At 40.5% G+C, this 14329-nt stretch overlaps 1 protein-coding gene and 1 long non-coding RNA gene across 20 annotated transcripts in view; both read left to right on the top strand.

Moving 5' to 3' along the window:
* meis2a (Meis homeobox 2a) overlaps positions 1-14329 on the top strand; it is a 195429-nt gene that overhangs the window by 24961 nt on the left and 156139 nt on the right. The window contains exon 2 of one of the 19 annotated variants that reach the window (XM_042388082.1): positions 3494-3658. The exons of the other annotated variants lie outside the window; for them this stretch is intronic. The gene's annotated coding sequence lies outside the window, so the exon portion shown is untranslated. The remainder of the gene's footprint in view (positions 1-3493; positions 3659-14329) is intronic. 19 annotated transcript variants of the gene reach the window in all.
* LOC121880672 lies at positions 3-1517 on the top strand. Its single transcript, XR_006091620.1, has 2 exons — positions 3-634; positions 1198-1517. It is a non-coding gene; the product is annotated as an uncharacterized LOC121880672 (long non-coding RNA).

The raw sequence follows: 14329 nt of genomic DNA, 5'->3' as shown, positions 1-14329 counted from the left end.
AGTACAGCATAAATAGAATCCCAAAGGCAAGTGGATCTTCTCACTGATGCTGAGTATGTGTACTAGTGTCAAGGCACTTGCACAACTTTCACAGGCTAGCACCAGAGGGCTTTGAGATACTTGGTGTGGTATATCTCAGTGCCTCGTTGAAAAAAGTTCTGATTTTCTGTAAAAATTTACACCTAAATGCTTCAATATTAAGTGGGACTTGTGACAGGTTTGCAGATATGCTATCGTTGGGCAGGTTATGTCAGTTGTGATGGAAAGGAAGTGATGAAATATTGTTACAGTATGGTAGAGGTTACATTTACCTACTTCAAATGTCCTGTTTAGTTTATAGCAAAATCATGCCAAGTAAGTTTCTTTAGTCTTACTTTTCTGCTTACACAAAGAGGCACTTGGTCCTTCATTACACCATTTGGACAGCAGCATGCGTTTTTGCTGAATTTCAGAGACAGAGCGTTTTTCTACAGCAATTTACACTCCTACAATTATAGCGTTCTGGTGCAGATATGGTGTCAGCCCCTCCTCCTTGACCTCTGCCCTTTGAGAAGCGGGCGAAAGTGTGTTTCCTGATTAACGACTGGCTGAGGTACATGGCTCCAGCTCCAGCGCCTTGTCCTCCCAAACTGAGGTGACAGTCTCCTGGACTCTTTATGGAAATTAACTGCAAAACACAGCCAATTAGACCTGCATTATTTAGAACGACTCAGCTTTTCACCCTGAATAAAAGCACGCCTGGATAAGACCTGTACACTCATATGCAGCAGCGAATTAATGTGAAGTTGGTGGCCTGCCAGTAAGCCAGTCCATCTAAAATGAGGACATTAAAAGCATGAAGTTTTTGCACAAGCTGTAAATTATTTCAGAAAAGAACATAGGATGATTAAAGAGTGTGGTTCGATAATAACTTGGGAGACAATTATAAATTGAACACATGACAAATTGGAAATAGTGATGTGAAATAGGTTTTATTTGGGCAAAGAATCAAAACATTCATATCAAACGCCATCCAATGATAGGAATGTTTCTAGCTCTTGTTTACAGTGTAGTTAGAGGACAAAATTTTCCCAGGTTCTGGACCTTTTATACCAAATGTAAAACTGGGAATTAAGCATCTGTATAACGTCCTTTCACTCCACCAGCTAAAGATAGGGCTCTTAGCCTGATACGCTGTCTTAATTTTCCCTTTCTCAGGTCACTGCGGAGAGCGACGGCATTAGAGTGAGGAGGAGGGTCCTTACTCTATGTGCAAGAATATGCTGTGGAAGTTGCAAAGGGCAGAGTCTCTAGGAAATCTACTCTTTCTTTGAAAAAATGTCACGGGAGAGATAGGAGATTGGCACCACAAAGAGCCTAAAATAGCACGGGCTGCTACGCGTTGTCAGACAAGATTTGGGCTGAGACATTGACTTTTGTTCTGCAAAGTATTGGCCCCTGAAAGGGAGATGGGAGGTGTAAAAATTGTGATTTCTCCTCTTCCCCTGGTTATGTGCAATACATTACCCTGCTGATAATGCATGCTGCTGGGACTGAGGTTTGTAACGTCACAATTATTCCTTGTCTGCAACAAAAGAGGTGTACTTAGGATTGGGTTAGAGTTTGGAAATGGGTACATTTTCTTTCATTTTTAGGGAGTGGAATCAGTTGTTACAGAAGCATTTATTTATCCAAAGTATAGGACCTAGTCCAGAAGATTAGAACAGATCTCCAACACTCTTCGTCTTTCTCATAGCGTCAGTGCTCCCACATTCAACATTTTCTTCCTTGTGCCTTCCCCATGATAACAAAGGCCTCATATACAGTATTTTATGCAGGTTTGCCCCTTGGTCACATAATAGGATTATGAATAATTTCTACAAATTTACAAAAACAAATCACATGGCACGGCTTAGTTTGCTAATAATTTCTCCATAGCTGATAGATCAAAGCAAGGCGCAGAGACTGCAGAGCCAGGCAGTAGGTTGACCCTGGTCAGGCATTTTTAATGAAAGGGTTAATCTCCTCAGAGGTGACTATTCAGGAGCAAGCAGTGTGACCAAATGAAGAATTCAGGTCTGGGATAAGAGGGAGAATAGTGGTCCTGAGGGTGCTGTTGGGTGACAGCGAGGAAGCCCAGAGGTAAAAACTGTGTGATGCTGTATTTGAGCCCATTTGACCAGACCTCCTCCCAAATCCATTGCTAAAAGAAAGAGAAAGGTGGGAAAAAAAAGTCAGGGTGTTTGAAGAACCTATGGCATATAGGCCCAAGGCTATTTCATGGATGACCACAAACAAACCTGCTCTATTGTCTCTGAAATCCTATGAAAAAATCCCTATAAACACACACAGGCATGACCATGTGTGCATACTCACACACAGAGACCAATGGGGACATGTGTGCACACACACGCACACACTCTTTCACTTTAGGAGAACTGATGTTCTTCCCAAAAAGTACCTGAATGTACTCAGAGCCCTGGCTGTTTGGGATAAACTTTGTTGTCAAGCACCTCTTGTGCTACTGTAAGCACACATGCCCTCTTGTGAGTAATTAGACTTGAATACCTTCCAAATGCAGAGAGGGAGAGAGAAAGGGTAAAAAAAAAAATGCATTTATAAATGTATAAGCCTTGGCTGGTTAAGGAGGTTTAGAAATTTCATCATGACAGTGGCAAAATGGGCCTCTTAGTAATTAGGAACAAATGAAATTGCTTATCACTTACCGAGTTACTGTGCCAGCCATTTGGCTGTGTTCAGAGGGATTAATCAGAAGGCTATTGACATTACATTGTTCCACAATTATCATTCATACGTTTTATGATAATTAGGCATTTTTTCATTGAGGAATTAAGGTGCCTACGTAATTCCAGACAAAATGAACATACGCAAAAACAAACATTAATCAAATCCCTGAAATAACTCGACAATATTTCAGCTGCTGTTCATCATGCAACAAAGTGCTGAAATGAAACGTTATAAAAATAAGGATATCAGTCTTCTCTGAGAGAAACTAAAACACCTTGATAATAATTCATTAATATGAATGAAGATTATTTATATGGAGTTGGACCTAAATGAACTGGTTAAAGAAACAGCAAGGTTTTTACAGTATGATCTAAATATTTGCAAATTGGAAATACATGTGAAACTGATGTAACACATATTTGACTCTAGGTATGACTACGGAAGTAACCATTTATTTAAGATCTCTTCATAAGCCTGGTTGCCATGTTGCATCAAGCCTTCTTATTGGATCACCAAAACCCACAAAGTGACACCAACCTAATGAAACAAATGAAAAACACTTTGTTCTTTATACAATCAAAACTTAGACATGTAACCGCCTCCCCTGTGCTCTTTTTCCAATACCCTCACAGGACCTACATGTGAAAATTACATGTCATTGTCCTAATGGCCCAGGGTGGTTGATAAAGGAAGACTTTGCCTAATGCTTCTATAAATGTGTTAGGCAAAGTCCAGCAGGATGTAATTGCATCTAATATATTTACAGAGGATTGATTTCCCTCCCACGACCCACATACCAGGATGCAACAAGCTGCGGTCAATTCACCCAGATCACCGCGGACAAGTTCTGTGTCCACTCTGTCCTCTTTACACCAAGCAACAAGACCAAGCTACAGAGACCATGGAAAGTATTGGAGTGCAGCTTAATGAGGTAATTAGTCAAAGGCCATGACGATCCTGGGAGGCTAATACCTGTGACCTCTTGATCCTGGATTCCTGACACGTCTCTGGAGACTGTACAGGAAAGAAGGCTGCAAAATCCAAATGCTGTCACCTTAGGCAGACACTTGTCAATTTTTACCAATAGTGTGTGATACTACACTTCAAGAACAGAGACATGGGACTCAAGCTGAGCAACCTCCCGCCTCTCTTCTTTTTTTTTTTTTTTTTTTTTAATTACTCCCTCAATGCGGTAATGGGCCTGCCCCCCTTTCCTTCCCTGAAGAAAAATAAACCTTTGCAAACTTAAACTACTTCACCTGTTTACTTAGTGAAAGAAGTTCTGGAGAATTGACAAAGGCAGTGAAAAAGCACAAGAAAGAAAAAAAGGATGAATAACACAAAGCAGGTTGATATTTTTTTTCCCTCTCCCATCCCTTTCTTTTCTTTTTATCAGGTTATGTGACTGGAGGCTTCATTAATCACCACCTCGACAGCCTCTGCCAGGGGGAACTAACTGCATTTGGCCCAATTAGGCGCTGTAGAGACAATAGGAACAGCACAAGTTGTGCCTCTATGCCAGGAGCCAAGCGTTGCCTCCCTGTCATTACCTACAGAAAGGGAAAAATTAACCCCTACCAGCTTCCCTGCTTTCCTCCATTGATCCAAGGCTTTTGTGGTGTCCCTGGAGCGTGGCAGACAATTACAGATATTATTACATCTGCATTGATTTTTTTTAAAGAGAGCAGAGTGTCTCCAAGCAATTAAAAAAAATTACAGTTCGGAAGTGGGCCAATTAAAATGCCCCCGGCCCGGGAGGGTGGCAGCAGTGTTGGTGTGAATAGAGAGACTTGACTGTCAGAATGTTGCTGTTGGTTTTATTAGACTGAAGTGGGCAAATTCACACACTTGAATGCTTATGCAAGCATAATAATACACACAGTAGTGAAATGAAGTGGTGAAAATTAAGTTTGAAACATGGATATTTGTCAGTAACACAACAATTGTCTCAACAATTGTGCTAAACCTGCTCTGTCCATCAGGATTATTATTAGCCCAAAAGCTGTTGAAAATTAGATTTTTCCATATATACTTTGGTCCAAGATGAGCCTCAAGTGGATGTATGTCTTAGTCCATACAGTAAAACTGTTGTGTATAAACATTAAGAGATTAGGATTAACTTTATTATCCCAGAAGGAAATTGGTTTGCAGTGTATGCACAAAATTTAACATACACAATAAAAGAAACATACACACTGGGAAGAAAAAAGCAATTCAAGACATAGTCCACACATGGCACCCATCCTTTGTAAATACACAAAAGTACTACACAGCACCGTCCAGCAGTGCTCATGGAGTACAAAGATTCAATGTGAGAGAAGACACAATGTGGCCAAGAAATATACACAATACAATACTTTCCAGTGTGTGCTGCACAAGTACACACACACACACCACGCTGTGGCACACCGCAGTCGCAGCAGAGCTGCGCCAGAAGACACCTGTGCATGGACAGATTTAAAGGTTTACTTTGTGAAGACATAAATGATTTATTGAATACTTTCTTAAATTCCTGTACATAAGCGATATCCCTCCACTCTCACTAAAACCAAAACTAAACGTCTAATATGACTTGTCGTTTCAGCAACTTTTTAATGGCGTTTTTCTGGGAGTATCGGGCATATGTTTAGTAGCTAATGAAATTTCTCCGTAGCAATTTAGGACAGTGGTTGTATTGCAGTCCTGACATAACTGACTGTTTCCTTTGGTTGTATGAATGGCTCCTCACACAGCTGCCTCATAAATATTCATCAGAGGTCTTTTCTGATTCATGCTGTTAAAGTATCATACCTTTGGCAATCAGCTCTTCTGTCATCTTTTATGTCTGACCAAATCCTGAAGCACATGCAAACTTTCTCATCCTCCCCCCTTTTACCTCACTTTCTCCATTACTCTACATCTATCTACCTTACTCTTTGTTTCCTTTACTTTTTCTCTCCCTCATTCTGTGACACACATGCATTAGCTCACTTCCTTCTTTCCATCTTTCACATGGACCCTGACGTTGCTTTCCCCCATGGAGCAAAGTTGGCCTTTACCATAGCCATCTGACCAGACTTCCTGAAACCACAAAGAAGGAGAGAATGCTAATTGGAGTTACGGGTAGATGGAAGACTGGCAGTGTAGAGATAAGGGATCAGTGCGATGCAAATAAAGCCTGCATCCAGTGGTTGCAGAGTCTCCTAAGGGCCCATTGTTTTCTTGCTCTGCAATTAAAGCAAGGGAAGGAATTGCTGTGCATTACTGCTATTTGGTGCACACACCTACCTGACCTTTTTTTGGAGCAGAGTTGAGCAGGTGGGCTCTGGAATTATTCAAACCAGCTTTTGACTAAGGAGGTAAACAATACCTCTAAATAAAAAAAAGACTTCTTTACAGAGACACCCAGACACTTGGAAACCGAAAAGGAAAGGCTACAGTTTAAATAAACAGCATTTGGCGCAGGAGGAAAAAGGACAATGAAACTCTGGTTCTGAGCTGCAGTCGTTTTATCATCCGACACGCTGCATGTGTTTGAAGTGGAAAATCACAGTTTCTTTAATCCATGGAGCATTCAAATAAGTTTATTTCACTCGGATTAAAAACAGTAACAATAGCAGGCAGTTAAAAACAAACAGCTCCAAACAAATGGCGACGAGGCTGAGGCGCTCGGCTTACGGGTAAGCTTCTCCATACATCGTGGTCTGTTTCATTAGCTGAAATGTATTATTATTGTTTATCTATTGAGCTTCCTGATAAAAACGAGCCATGCTTCCCTTTGGATTACAGAGTTAGAAAGGTTCAGGGGTGGCTTGCCAGTGTAATCCACAAAATTCCTTTCCAACAACAACAACCTCCGGATGATGGGAGAAAAAGGGAGAGTTTTCAACACCTGTGCACCATGGCGCATTTGATTAAAGAGAGCTAATTTCAGAATATCATCAAAGGGGAAAGGAGTTTGGTGTGTGTGTGTGTGTGTTTCTAAGAGACCAGTTCATTGTGAAATTCTGGCAGCTGTTTAAAGAAATTAATTCGGAAGTAGTCTCATGCAACCTTAAACTGGGGCCTTAAACTGGTGACTTAAAAATACATCCTGTTGTGACTGTTTTGTCGTGCTTTATGGAGATGCTCACACATGATGAGTCAGATTTGGGGAACAAACTACACAATAATATGGCCTTAATCATCACATGATGTGACACATGCTGATTGTTCATTGTGATGGTCCTAAACTAGCAGAAGTGTTGGAGTTTTTACATCTAAAAATGTGTTAATATCTGCATTAGTCAACTACTTTTTGCAGTTGTAGCTAAATCTAAGAAATCATCACTCATTTCATGTAAACTTTCTGTATGGTAGCTATAAAATACACTGAAATCTCATGACGCCTGATCAAAAAGTTTCTCAGCAACAGTATCACCCACTCCCCTCTGAATGTAGAGGAGCAAAGAAAGCATAGTTTCAAGTTTTCCCTCTTCTCTGTTATCCAAGATCCACACAAATGTTGCAATTTATCACCAGTAGTAAATGTGAAATACACATCTGAGGTACAGAAAAATATCAGATGATAACCAGATAAGCCTGGGCTGGGTCCAAACAGACCAGACAAGGCTCACATTCCACTGGGGGTGATAGTGGGATGGGGAGGGCTGCAGTAATTTTGGCAGAGTGAATACGCTGAGATATAAATGAGACAGTTGGCTCGTTTCATGATGAATTATCGAAAATTCATCTGGAATTGTCGCGTTGGGTCATTTTTAGGTGGTCGACTATAAAAGCTATTGGTTACAATTCAGCAGTTCTACGTTTATGATAAAATAAGTGATTTTAAGAGAGCCTAACTAAAACCATCCAGAATATTCCTTTGGGTTTTATTCAGACTATAAGCTGTTATCAGACAGCTATGACTCACATATACACTTTGAGCCCAAAATCATTTAAAACTCACCTCTTAGAACACCCCCAACTGAACTGAAATGCACAAAAAAACATGAAAATTTAAATGAAATTATGGGACCTGCCTCCCCTGACAGTCAGTGTGATGACACGCTTTCAGATCTTATTTGGGAGGCTTTAAATGTGGTGAAATGTAAATGACTGGACGCATGGAGGCCCAAATGGGAAGCTTGATTCTACATGGGTCAAAGACAGGAAGACTATAGAACTGAGATAAACGGAGGGAAGAGGGAGGGAGAGATTCTCATGCGAATCGTTTAGCAGCGGACACACCGTGCCACTTGCATTATAGTGACTGTTGCATCAAGGGGCAACTCAAAGGGGCCACTTTTTTGCAGTGCGCCACAGGATTTCTGGTCCTCCCTGAAAAAGGGAACCAACCAGATTTAAGATTAAGCTGCTAACTCATGTTATGGAATCAGATATCAGGCTTGCCAAAAAAAATAACCTTACAGAAATGACCTCAAGTATTTGCATTGAAATGAGCTGAAATAGAAACATTGCAAAACATTGTCCAGATTATATTTTGAGAACCATTAACGTGAAAAATGTGGAAAAATGCAAACAAGTATTAGCATTCAAGTTTGGTATGGTACAAAGTAGTAAGTAAGTATGTACAAAGTATCTGATTCATGCCTGAAGCCCATGTTTATGTCATGCACCTCACCATTTTACTGCCTGTCAATGTCATTATATCTCCATGTGTATTTCATTCATGGTGTCTGACGTGCCTTATCAGTCTGGTGAAACACATACTCTGTGTTCCCTGGAAGCTCAAAGCAGCCTTTTAATAGCAACGATGCCTTCTTGTTAGCCAGAAAAAAGGTCATGCAATTGGATTGCCGAGCTCTTGAAATCCCTGGATATTTACCTCAAACATGGTGTGCGCCTCGCCCTCTCGGCTCACCTTTCATTTTCTCTAACTGCTCTCGTGCTGATTTGTCAACCATAGATAGGATCAATTAATCTATTGAGTCTGAACAGCATGGAAGATTTAAATTGTCCATTGTACACACACCCATGTGGCCAGCAGGCCCATTTTGTCTATTTATAGTCTCCTCAGCGAGTGCTATAGACAAAAGCCTGTCAATTAAAAATAAATCCCCCAGTCATCTTTTTGGAGTCTCTGGAAGATATGTGTAGCATTTACCTTATTCTCACTGTAGCTAGTTCTTTTGTACAAGACAATATAATTATTTTTTTTCTCCACAAAATCAGACATGGAGTTTAATAAAGAGAATTTCATTTAACTAGACATGTGTATCAACAAATCCATCCAATTTCTTCATATCAGCAATAAACAAGCTACATTGTACACTGTGACTGCTTTCAATACTCAGTACTGTTTTCTTATTTATAAAAGGAAGATACTAAGACTATGTAGTTTCTTTCAAGCTTAGAAGATGAAAAAAGAAATCTGTGATTCTCGACATATTCCTTTCTTCCCCTCAGAAAACGGGCAGGTACTGCAGCTAGAAATTCATGTAGAAGTTTCCCGCAGCCAGTAAGTGCCAAGCTGTGTCAAAAATGACATGCATCTCCTGTTTCCATGTCATGCCATGCATGTGATGTGATGGGCGAATGAAGGCAGTTCCTGCAGAGAATGGTAGGGGGTCATTATTAAGCCTCTTAAATTAGCGCCCCCTCCTACACAGCCCTTGCAATTTTCCAAGACCCACAATCCACTTGCACACCCCCCTGAACTCAACACATTAGACTTGACAAAGAAATCATTTCCAAAGTTTACTTGCAGCAAACTCATTTCATATGTGATTGAATTGTACCTGTATGGTATGACCCATTTAAACTCAAAGTCACACATGGGCGCTTAGAGAACCTATTTGAGCAGAACCATGCTGTTACCTAGCTATAGACTCTGCCAATTGCATGTCCTATGCAATGCAATTTACATGTCTCTCCATCACACTCACTTATATGGTTCAACTCACAAGAGCTACCATTTAGATCGCTTATGGGGGAAGGGGAGGGGAGGGGAGGCGAGATACATGCACAGCATTGGTATAATACCATATGTGCGTACTGCAGTGGTATAGAGTGGGTGGCAACAGCGGCAGAAAGCTTAACCTCCATTGCCCCTGAGCTCCATCCACAGTGAAACACAACTAACACCATCTCGTGCCCCAGCCGTGGAAATGGGCTGCTTCTGGTACGTCTCCTCCTATTTTGATAGACAGGTCCACCTCTCTAGCACTTGCCCAGCCCATCTAAGACTCCTAATATCACCAGATTAAAGAGACCTCAGTCCCAAGGTCATCCTCTGAAAGAACGGCCCCCTTTTCTTGAGCGCGAACACCTTTTTTTTTTTTTTTACTGCACCCTTTGTCTCACTTTTATTCCACTCCCTTTCACTCGTTTTCTCTCTCTTCTGTTTCTGTCTTTGGATCTATGCATCACAGTCTTCTTCTCCCACCATCGTGTATATGTATATTTACAAGAGTGCACATAACTGGTGTCTGGGGAAGGGTAAGGAGCAGTGGGGAAGGGAAGCCATTAGGGGAATAAAGAGAGGTGCTGCCTCACAGCCGAGCTTCACAGGCCAGTGGAGCAAATCAAATTGGGTCTTGTTCTGCGGCAGGACACACACACATACACACACATACACACACGCACACACTCAGTGACAGTGGTGGAGGCACACAGCTGACAGGAGGGCCTTTGGGACATAGCAGGGCTGGGCATGTCTAGGGCTGGCCCACTAAGGGATGCAGGTATGACCCCCAACTCTCCTGAGCCACAGGTGAGCTCATACAGGAAGAGGATGAGGAAAAATGATGTGGTAAAAGAGAGCAAACAAAACCTTGAGATGATTTTATGATGAATTTGTATTTATTTGTTTATTTGGATCTCTTTTAGCTCAAGGCTAATCTCCCAAGAGTCCATCGTAAAATCACAAAAAGAACATTGTTAGAATACTGTAGGCCTACTGCACACATATGCATACACATGATTATAATACTCAAACTCACACACTCAGTTAAGCTTAACCATACAAAAAATACACAGTATATACACATGCATACTTCAACACATCTGCGAACTAATGCACACATTCTGATGGAATGATATTGTACTTTTTACATATGAAAGATCAGTGTTTTTTCTTGTATCATTTCACAGCTGTAGTCAATTTCAAATGGAAAACGAAACTACAATATATATTTCAACACATTTTTAAAGATTCATTCAATAGGAATCAATGTGGTTGGGGCTAAGAGTTACAGACAAGCTGGGGAAGTCAGAAGTCATTTCATGGGTTTTGTTGACAATAACAAAATATAGAATGTCTTTGGTCTTATACTTTTAGTGTTAATGCTAAATTATAATTTGGAAAAAAAACGGTAAACAGTCTCTCATGAAATAAGAGTAGAATATCAGAAAAACACTTGTGTCATACAGTATATTGTTGATGACATCCCCAGTGACAGTTTTTATGGCCAGTAGAAATATCCATCTACCCTCCCTGCACTAATACCTCATTTATGGTCAAATTCAGCTCAAATTCTCTATTCCCATAATGTTCCGAACGAGATTTAAGTTATTAGTAGGTTCATAGCAAAGTTGAAAAATTGGCAGAGGACTCTAGGTAAAGGGCACCAACGCTAATGAAAAATGAGACAGAGTCATTCTTAAGACTTTAGTTTTATTAGAAATACATGGTAATAGCACCAAAACCTTAGTCAACATAATGTTCACTTCCATCTATATGATACCAATGCCTGTGGGGCACTATTCATCCACAGAGAAATAAAGGGAGATGGGTAAAAAAAAAAAAAAATACATGCAATGCATACACTTCATTCAGCTTCTCCAAAGGATTACCACCACAAATCACTTTTGCTCAATTCATTAGATGCCTGCAGAGAGGGGGCAGATGTGTGATGGATGGTTGTCTGCAAATGGACTTGTCGGTAATAGAAAAATGCACACACTTTAATTAAAGAGGGCTGGACAAGTGGATCCAGAGTGGATTTGGGTGTCTCTCCACATCTGTACAGGCGGAGTCATATATCAGAGGGTTCTTGAGGCATAAGGCAGTAAGAACAAGCTCTATATTTTCTTTCTTGGGACTTATAGTTTGTGAAAAAAATGTTCATTGTACTGTAGTTCAGTAATCACACGACAAGCATGTAAACCAGACTGATATCACTTGCTTTAATAATGTAAAGGTGGACAGTGACGAACGCAGGCCATACTACAGCCATGTTCAGACTAATGTAGCTAAAATGACAAATCCCATATGTCAAGGTTTTCTCATGACAGTAACATTTTGAGATTAAAAAAAGTCCAACTAGTTTCTTTCCTCTGTTTCTCGTCCTTGAACATATAATTGATGCATTAAAGCCACCATCTGTTAACAAAATGCCCAGTAACATATCTCACACACCTTGACATTAATAAGAATTTGGGTTTAGAATTGACCAGAGTTGAACAAAAGTCTCACTTAACTGCTGTGAAGTATAGTTTAACATAAGTATTGTGTTTCAAAATATAACTTTAATCCAGTTTAAATGTTGTTACAGTGTATTTCTGAATTGTGCAATACATTTGTAATTTAAGGTACCCAGTGGAGCTTTTGAACACTAGTATCGCCATGCAACAGTGTTTTTATGAGCTAGTCCCCATTTGTATCTTATGCATGTGCTCAAGGCTGAAGGTTTTGTGCTAATGCAATGATCGACAGTCGTGTCAAAAAACGTAGCAAAGAGCCAACAAAGGCAGAGAAGAAGAATGCCAATGTACACATAGATGTAAACATTTATTAAACCTACATGCACAATGCTTTTTGGTGAGATACACTAAATGTAAACATAAATTTTGTTTGTTTACAAAATAACAAAAGGCTCCACAGGGTACCTTTAACTTTCAGAATAGTTAAGTGTTTTACTGCTGTAACTGAAGTATACTTTTGCAAACTTAACTTCACACTGGATCTTTCATTTTTGTATTATCAAGAGTCTAGAACTAAAAGCAAAATATTCCCTTTATGTTTTCTCCACGTCTGTTGTTCTCCTTCTATCCATCACTTAGTCCTTTGCATTTCACTCCAATGACACAAATCCTATGCAGCTACTTTTGTTTAAAGGCGGGCCATTAATGAAGAACTCTTCAGCTAAGTACATCTTTATTCTGCGATTAACGATGGTGCTTGAAGTAAGCACTGGTGTGAAAGGAGGCTGAGGCCCTTCAGCATCCAAACCTTTACAGCCACTCTGCCATCAATCAGGCCTTGTGTCCAGTAAGTGCTGCTAACATTTATGAAATATTCATCAGCTATTCACTTTTGCTTTCCACTCACCCTAATCATTACGTTTAGGCAGCATTGTGTCACGTCTCCTCTTAAAAAAAAAAAAGGCTACAATCATCTTGCTGAGGGGAGGTGAATTAGGGAATGCGTTCCTGCTTTTATGCCAGGCGTCCTATGGGTGGACATTTTTGTTCTGGTATAAAAGTGTCAGTCACAGGTCTTCCCCTCCTTCCTGGGATGTTGCCTCATGTTGACTGGGGACAGTTTCAAGTCAATTCAGCCTTATTTATATAGCACCAAATCACAACAGAAGTTATCTCAGGGCACTTTTCACACAGAGCAGGTCTAGACTGTACTCTTTAATATACAGAGACCCAACCTAGTAAGCACTTGGCGACAGTGGCAAGGAAAAACTCTCCTTTAACGGGAAGAAACCTTGAGCAGAACCGGGCTCTAGGTGGGCGGCCATCCATCAGTTTGCAATTCCTGTTTTAATTAACCAACTTACTGATGTTTGCACTTGCCCTCAGTACATCCACACTACACATATGCAATTAAAAGTTTCACACAAAAGAAGCTAAGTGAAATATCTACATTGACTCTTCTGTGCCTTTAATAGGTTTCTAATATGACTCACAAACACCACCATGTCAGATTTTGCTGTTAACCTCTGTCTCTTTTTCTTTCTATTTCCCTGTGACTCTCTTACCTATGACTGTGATTAATGTCATTATAATGCAGTGAGTATGATGTTCTCATCACTCATGTTCAACCAATCCAAGACCCGGCCGATGAAAGGTTGTGATATTCATCACCATCCACTGACTGCAGTCAAACGCACGTCTCAGTTCACAATAGCAAAGGGAAATTCCACCTTGTTCTTTACCCATTTGCAATTCTGATTGCTGTGAGAGAGTTAATCTATCCCCAGCAATAACTCATTGGATGTTACAGCTTAAGCGAAGATGTCCTCAGTTGCCCGTCTTGCATTTTAAACAGGGGGCAAAGAGCCTTGGTACAATTTTCCAAACACAACTGAGCTAACACTGATTTATTGCTCCAGTTTATATAACTCATATTAGGAATTCATGGACCTGGCAAAAGGGATTAGAGCGTTTATTTCAGGCAGGGAGATGATCCTGTCATTAATGGTCGATACTTTCATCATCGTTTAAACCAGAGGAATTTGCCCGGTGACGAATCGTGGCGGACATAGCTATCAGGGTTGTGCAGCTGTACTCGTTATCTGCTGACGACCCGCTCTGCTCGGTGAACGTGGACCCGCGCCCATCAAACTTGGATTAGGCTGTCAATCAAGCGTCGGCCGTGTATATTGTGTTACAATTTCTCCCAAATGTCACCAAGATCAGAGTAATTTCTTGGCTAATTGCATCTTGTCTC

Source organism: Thunnus maccoyii, chromosome 16 (assembly GCF_910596095.1).
Source record: "Thunnus maccoyii chromosome 16, fThuMac1.1, whole genome shotgun sequence".
Taxonomy (NCBI): Eukaryota; Metazoa; Chordata; class Actinopteri; order Scombriformes; family Scombridae; genus Thunnus; species Thunnus maccoyii.
This window is presented reverse-complemented; position numbering and strand designations above follow the sequence as displayed.